This window comes from Silene latifolia, chromosome 7 (genome assembly GCF_048544455.1).
Source record: "Silene latifolia isolate original U9 population chromosome 7, ASM4854445v1, whole genome shotgun sequence".
Lineage (NCBI taxonomy): Eukaryota > Viridiplantae > Streptophyta > Magnoliopsida > Caryophyllales > Caryophyllaceae > Silene > Silene latifolia.
In genome coordinates this window covers 44637493-44645627 of record NC_133532.1, presented here as the reverse complement: position 1 = coordinate 44645627, position 8135 = coordinate 44637493, and the positions used below count along the sequence as shown (strand labels likewise).

Sequence of the window (8135 nt, the reverse complement as noted above, 5' to 3'; positions counted from 1 at the left end):
TGTCGCCTATACTACAGATTCCCTACATCCTAGCACAAGGGGTTTAGCTACTCATACTGGAAATAATAACAACAATAAACTTAAGGGTTATTTAATGGGAATACTATAAACTATGGGTGCCCTTCTCAAAATACTCTGACCTATTGATTAACTAGGATTACTAGCAACTATTGCTCTCTGTTTCCCTGAACAGAATTGGTCATTTCTTTACCCATTGGAGCAGGTTAAAAATTATAGGTGGCCCATTTTTTTCCTTTAACAGCAGCACTACAACACCCTCTCACCATTCTCAACCACCATTCACCACTGACCAGCCGCAACTCGTCGCCATGTTCTGACCAGTTCCGCTCATCTCGTTCAACATCCCACCATTTGACGGTTGATGACCGACATCGTCGACAATTATCCCTAATCACCATTACACAATTTCATTCAAAATCTACTTAAATTACCAATCTCCAAGAAAAATAAAGATAAAGCAAATAATATGCACACCAAATCATCAACTATGAGATTTATAATCCAGGAAAAGTTGTTCCAGTTTAACAATAGCAAAATGATACGCTAACCACGCATTTGTTCAATTCAGTGAAGAACTCGATTGAATTAGTAAACGATCTAAAAAATGGGGTTCATAGATATAGATGAGAGAGATTGTAGCAATATGGGTGCTTTGCACTTGTTTGTTGAGTGACGTAAGTTGTGGTGGTTGATAGAGCATAGGTGAAGCGCGTCATGACTCATTGTTGTCGTCGATGTGCTCCTCCATCAACAATCGATGTAATTTTTCATAACCCTAGATCCCCAAATCAATTTGGGGATAAATTTTTAATTTAGAGTTTGGAGGTTTGGGTTGGCACGGTGTTGTTATGATTGGCGTGTGTCTGAATTAGGTGGTCGGAGAGTTCGGGGTAGGTGGTTACAGGTGGATGGTGTTGCGGATGGTGTTGGTAATGTGGTGATGATAAAGGCAGGGTGTCTCATTGATGGGTTTGTATAGAAAGAAAGGAAGACTTTACTTGCTAAACAGGTAGTAGGTCACCTAGTGTAATGAGAGAAGAGTGGGTCAATAGTTGCTAGTAATCGTAGTTAATTAATAGGTTATAGTATTTTGAGAAGGGCACTCATAGTTCATAGTATTCCCATTAAATAACCCCTTAACAATTAAAACATTCGAATTCATGCTTAAATTAATTAAATGAACAATTAACATAAAACAATAATTTGGCTTCCGGGAAACTATTCTAGCAATTCTATACTATGAAATAAAAGCAATAAAACTGAATAATGGGACAGCGGAAATACCTTATGAAAATAGGAGAGAAGAATTGCAGAACAAAGATCCAGAAACCGAATGCAAAAGTAAATTGTATTGAAAACGAAACAATCTTGAGAACCCTAATTACTGATGATAAACTAAAAACTGAATGAATATTATGAACACATCAGGTTACGTTATATAGGAATATAACGTAACACTTATTCCTAAACCTAATATACAATGGGCTTTGGAATTCTCGTTCTATTTCTTTAATTTGCGCGTCAGCTCGTATGATGGTCGATCGACCATGCAAGGCAGTCGATCGACTGGTCTGCACTAAACAGCAGCTTCTGTAAGTCGTGCTCTGGTCGATCGACTATGGGAGGCAGTCGATCGACCACTGTAGCTGGTACTTGGATTCTAATTCTTCATAAAATTGTCTCTCAGGCCTTGAAACGCGCATCAAGTTCGTTAATTGTGTAAATACTTCATGTCAAATGCAATGCAGGGTACTCGGGGGCGGATTTAGCTTGATTTCCGCTGGATTCTTCACATTTCTGCAATAATGTACAAAAACACGAAAGTAGACGGAAATAGGGAGAATAGTAGCATAAACTACATAAATGAGCTCTGAAATGCGTGTAAAATAGGGTGTAAAACATCTTATAAAAGACACGCATCAAACTACCCCAAACCAAACCCTTGCTTGTCCCCAAGCAAGAACTAGACTCGATCCTAAAACCTAATGGAACGAGTTCAATCTCAGAGCGAAATGCAAACCGAATAGCCTAAACCAGTTTAATGCAACAACTAACAATCAATTAGCAATATGAATCATGCAAACGAGTTATGAAGCCGTTAAAAACTGCTGAACCGTCAACTATAGAGACTTATCAAATCGGACTCTCGCGGGTCGCTCATATCACACATAAGCACAGGTGAATAATGTAAAGATAGAGAGAAGTCATTTTGTAATGACACTCACCTAACTACGACCTATAAGAACATGCCTGTACTCTAATATGAGAATAATCTCTACAACCGAACATATGCATTCCAACCAATCAAATGACCATGACACATGCCGAGGTAAATATGGATATGTGAGGTTATGGGTAAGAAGAGGCTAAGACAAATTTGGATAAAAACAGAGTTAAAAGTCAAGCTAGTAACTAAGGGAACCAAATTAGTAACAACATCCAACTTCTTGCTCAAGTATAACAATAAGACGGGTGCTAATTATCAAGCACAAATCTCACAATCTCCGATATAATTGTAATTCCCCAAATGATGATAGTAAAGCATGGGAATAAAATCACCAACTAATCAAAACTCCAACCATGTGATTTTGATTTCTTTTTTTTTTTCTCGGGCTTCAGTCGATCGACCAAGATAGGCCGTCGATCGACCGCCCTCTACAGTACAGCATGCGTTTTTTTCTTTTTTTCTTTTTTTCTTTTTCTCTTTTTCGAATCATTTTTCTTCTCTTTTTTTTTCTTTCTTTCCTTTTTCATTTTCCCAACATCATCTCAAAATGAGCATTAGCTACCGAAAACAAAGTAACAATCCCAAGAACATAAACTACTAGCTTGACAAGGGCAGGCTAAATGTAGGATGTAGTAGCGGGACAAAAAGGCTATTTTTTGCAGTGTGGAGCTTATGGGCAAAATGAATAAGGGGTGACCTCTTCCACATGTGTCAACAAACCACAAACCGAATGCATACAAGTATTAAGCAGATTAAGTTCATATTTATGCAAATTTATGTATCATGTCTCATAAGGAGTACTACTCTCAATCTAGATAAACTGGTCATGAATGACACCAGTTATAGGCTCTAAATCTCAGAAATATAAGTAGTTTTCCAAAATCTAAGTCAATTCTCAAGTTCAGCAAGAAATTTAACGAAAACTCGTAGATTATGCATATATGATTCTACTAATAACATGTCAATTAGCAAGGCTTAGGCATAAACGGCTGAAAATGCAATGTCATCATTGAAATACTACCGTTCCGACTCGACCTATATGCTAAAATAAACGTGATATTTTTTGAAATTTTTGAAATTTTTCAGCGTATTTGCATTGAAAGTTTTGAAATTTTTCAATTTTTTTTTCTGTATATATATAGGAAATGAAATAAACAATGCAAACAAAAATGTAAACGTGAATGCAAGAAAATGAAATGCGACGCAAAACCCTTCCCCAAACCAAATCACACAATGTCCCCATTGTGCAAAATCATATCGTGAAATAAAAGGGAAACGGGAATTTGCGAAAAAATTAACTAAATAGGACATGAAGTAAGGACTCGGAAACTCACAAGACTTTAAGCACAGCAAAAGGAAACCTCCCCAAACCAGCGTGAGCTAGGAGATTTCAGTAGCCAGCAGTGCTACCATAGGTACCTGAAAAGACAGAAAAGTACCGCGCGTAAAATCGAGACAATAATTTACGAAACACAAAATTATTTGTAAAATAAAGAAACGGAAGAAAACATAAATGAGTCGGAGAATAAAGGGGAGAAAAGACTCCCTCAACTCCGCAAATCGACCAAACACAGTAGGGGAATGATCGAAAACAGGTACAGCAGCGAACATGGTCGATCGACCACATCACCCAGTCGATCCACCAGAGTGAACAGGAACAGAAGCTCCTGGAAATCGCAACTCAGTCAATCGACCATACTGGCCAGTCGATCGACTGAAAAACCTGCTGTAAGTTCTGATTTCCTCGATTTAGCTCAATAAATTGAGCCAACATGGTCTATAAACCTGCAAATACACATAAAAACGCGTCCAAAATTGCGCAAAACCCAAATGTAAAGTCTAAAGTGTTTAAAATCCTAAGCAAACTTATTAAAATGCGAAGTCTCGCGCACACAAAAGCAATAAAAAATCTAAAAACAATCAAATAAATGTTTTTTGAAAAAGACTTAATCAACTAATAGTTGATCAAGAATGGCCATGGAATGGCCCACTTGCTCGGCTTCTGGCTACAAGAAGTAGCCTCTACAGTGCTCATCTTCTCAGCTGCACTCTTCTCAACTCCAACATCCGCAGAACTCAACGGATCAACAGCTTCAGCATCTTCCCAAGCAATGACCTCTTCTGGCTCATCAAAGTCCAAATCGGACTCCCTCACTTTGACTGGCTCCTCATCAGGCTCCTCATCTGTGCCATAGCTAAGACATCCTAAACCGCCTCTTTGAACGTTTGGCTCTTTCACAACTGGAGCAACATGCGGCTCTTCCTTCCCCAAACCAGCTCCTGCAATATCCAAAACAGAAGAATCTTCCTCCAATTTGCTCCCAATCTGGGACGGAGGTGTTATAACAGGAATAGGCATAGAGGCAGGCATGTCAAAAAGCATAAAATATGATTTCTTTTCAGAAACCGTATTACAAGTGACTGGCCACATAGGATCCTTCTTCTTAGCTGTCTGGGCAAAGACAACGGAGTGTTTCCCTGCTTTGAAGGTCAAAGTCCCTGAACAAACATCTATAACTGTACCAGCAGTGTGCAGAAATGGTCTACCCAATATGATAGGAATGTGGGCATCCTCGGGCATATCTATTACAACGAAGTCAACAGGGAAAAAGAACTTTCCTATTTGCACAGGAATGTCCTCTAAGACTCCTATAGGCTGGACCGCAGATCGATCAGCCATCTGTACTGTCATGTTGGTAACTGCAAACCTAGTTAATTTCAACTTCCTAGCAAGACTCAAGGGCGTTACACTAATACTGGCTCCTAGATCACACAAGGCCTTCTCAATAGAAAAGGTGCCAATACTACATGGGACTGAAAAACTACCTGGCTCCTCTAGCTTATGAGGTGCAATATGGGTCAAATAAGAACATGACTCCTCAGTTAGGGCGACAGATTGTACAGTTTCAAGTGACTTCTTTTTAAACAAAAGCTGCTTCATAAATTTCATGTAAGCATGCAGTTGATTAACTAACTCAAGAAAAGAAACTTGTACGTTTAAGCTACGAATAACATTTTCAAGTTTGTTAAACGATACCTGTTCCTTCGTTGCACTAATCTCTCTGGATAGGGGGCTACAAGAAGTAACTTAGCCCTCTCCTCTAGGTCTCGTATGCCGGCATCGGTGGACTGAGGCTGAAAATCCACTACCTTCTCCTTGTTGTAGCTTGACCCTTCTTCAGACCGTCTCAAAAATGAACCATTAATCGTCATCGGGTCATACTTTGGAACCGGGACTGACCCATCAGCATTTGGGTCTTGCCTCAATATTTTAGTAGTAGTCGTACCCCGAAACAAGTGATCCCTCAAGTTATTTGGCATTGGAGGACGAAAAGTCTCACCATCAGCAGCGTAGTCAGTCGATCGACTGACTTCTACAGGAACAGTAGCTGTGTCACTTCGCGGACTGGTCGATCGACTGGGTATGTCAGTTGATCGACTAGCATACCTGCTGATCGTCTTTTTCTTGCTATTATTCGTTACAGCCTTCTTCTTGCTTGGTTCTGCCTCATCTTTTTCAGTAGCTTCCTCGACCATAGCGGGCCCGTCAAGGGTAGACCCACTCCTCAAAGTAATTGCATTAAGGGTCTCCTTTTGATCCTTCTACGAAGTTAAATGTCCCGGAGCTCGAGTTGCACTCTTGCTAGCCAATTGAGAAATTTGGCTTTCCAACATTTTCATCCCGGCCTCTCTAGCTTGAGACTCTTTCAGCAACAAATTTTTCAACTCGGCAATGTCGGAACCATGGGACTGCTGCTGCTGCTGAGGGACATACGGAGGCTTTTGATATGGCTGCTGCTGCTTATGAGGGGGCACATAATTCTGCTGCTGCTGTGGAGGTGGAGTCGGATTTAGGACATTTTGGCTACTCCACCTCAAATTCGGATGGACATTCGGCTCAAAATAAGTGTTTGTCTGCCTATAATGTTAAAAAGCAGCACAAGACTCATAGGAAATGCTGCAGTTGTCTGAAACATGTCCTTCTCCTCCACATCTCTTGCCGACGAAAGGACCGTCTGCAACAGCATTCACGTGATAGATCCCTCCTTTTGAAGCTCCTCCCAACTCGTACTTATCAAATCTCGCCGTAAGAGCCTCTAATGCAGCTACAGAAAGGGATTCATCACTTCTCCTTTGATTTCCCCTGGAATTTCCATACTCAGCTTTATGGGTGGCAAAATCATCAATAATTTTCCACCCCTTAGTTTCTCCAACATTCTCCTGGAATCTACCATTAGCCGCCGCATCCAGGATAGCCCTCTGATCGTCGTAAAGCCCATTATAAAATTGATTGCATAGGCTCCATTTCTCGAACCCATGATGTGGAATAGTTCGCACCAGCTTCTTGAAACGGACCCATGCCTCATGAAAATTCTCATCAGTACCCTGTTTAACGCTCGTGATCTGAGCTCTAATCGCATTGGTCTTCGAGGCAGAGAAATATTTCTTGTAATATGCCAAGGCCAGCGAATTCCAATCGGTGATCCCATTAGCAGCTCGATCCAGGTCCCGGTACCACTCCCTTGCAGCATCACGAAGAGAGAATATGAACATCGTCTCCTTCACTTGGTCCTGGGTCACACCGGTTAGTGGGGGTATGGAACAGCAATAATCAATGAATGTCTCCATATATTCGGCTGCATCTTTATTTGCAGCTCCCCCGAATTGGTTTCTCTCAACCAAGTTGATGTAAGACGGTTTTGGCTCGAATTTTCTGTCCGTCCCTGGTAATGCGAATCCCTTATAGAGATTCTCAGCTGTCGGCTCAGAGTGACTGGCTATACTCGCTTCTTCGGCCATGTCTGGAGATGTGACGGTCTCAGCTGAGGAAGTAGAAATAGGTGACGAAGGTGGATCCTCCTCGAATAACTCGTTCTCGTAGTAACTAGACAAAGTTCTCAGCTCTTCCTCTGTCGGTAATACTCTAGATGATCGTCTCAACTCACGTAAAGTCTTCTCAATCTAGGGATTGAATGGTAGTAATTCACCACCATGTGACCTGCGCATAAGAAGAAACTACAAGTAGAATATGAGAATAGTTTAAGGAACAGATGTCCCTTAAACTAAGAGAAAGACTAAAATAGAAACAACTAAAAATTTTAAACAATTGCCTCCCCGGCAACGGCGCCAAAATTTGATGCATGTCGTTGTATGCACCAAAAATAATATTTATAGTCCAAACTACTACTATAGCTAGTGGCAGTCAGGGTCGAACCACAAGGAGTTGATGCAATTAATAGTTGTTCTATTTAAGTCCAAAGGTAACAGTGTGTGGGGGTTTGTTTTGAGTTGATCTATGGCTAAAGGCAATAAAATGAAAGCAAACTAAGCTAAAAGATGAAATCAAATATTTAAAAGGGTGCTAAGATGGTTGGTTCACTATAGTTTCGGCAGCAGTATACTAGGTGGGTCTAAAACAAACACGTGAGACGGGAAAATAAGAAGTCCTCTCGGTCCTTTCTTAACAGGTAGCATCTTTCGATCTCGCTACAGGTCCCTAATATCACTAATGCTAACTTTCGTTCTGAAAAGTGATTTAAAAGGCTAAATTAACTTATCTCTCGATCTTATTAATTTAGTCATCTTAATTAGGTAGGCTATCTCCCTTCTCTATCTTTCGATCTTTATTGGGTCGGTCAATTCCTAAATTTTCAACTAGTCGCGTGCACTCGATTCATTAAACATAACAATTTAATTAATTAAAACGTAACAAAACTCACGTGGCCAGTCGATCGACCAGGGAACCCAGTCGATCGACCATGGCGCGTTCTAGGTCTTCCTATTCTAATGCCGCCTATACTACAGATTCCCTACATCCTAGCACAAGGGGTTTAGCTACTCATACTGGAAATAATAACAACAATAAACTTAACAATTAAAACATTCG

At 40.5% G+C, this 8135-nt stretch overlaps 1 non-coding gene across 1 annotated transcript; it reads left to right on the top strand.

Annotated features, from left to right (window-relative positions):
* The first annotated feature begins 6560 nt into the window (after positions 1-6560).
* Positions 6561-6667, top strand: LOC141593400 (small nucleolar RNA R71). Its single transcript, XR_012521485.1, has one exon. It is a non-coding gene; the product is annotated as a small nucleolar RNA R71 (small nucleolar RNA).
* The last annotated feature ends 1468 nt before the right edge of the window (positions 6668-8135 follow it).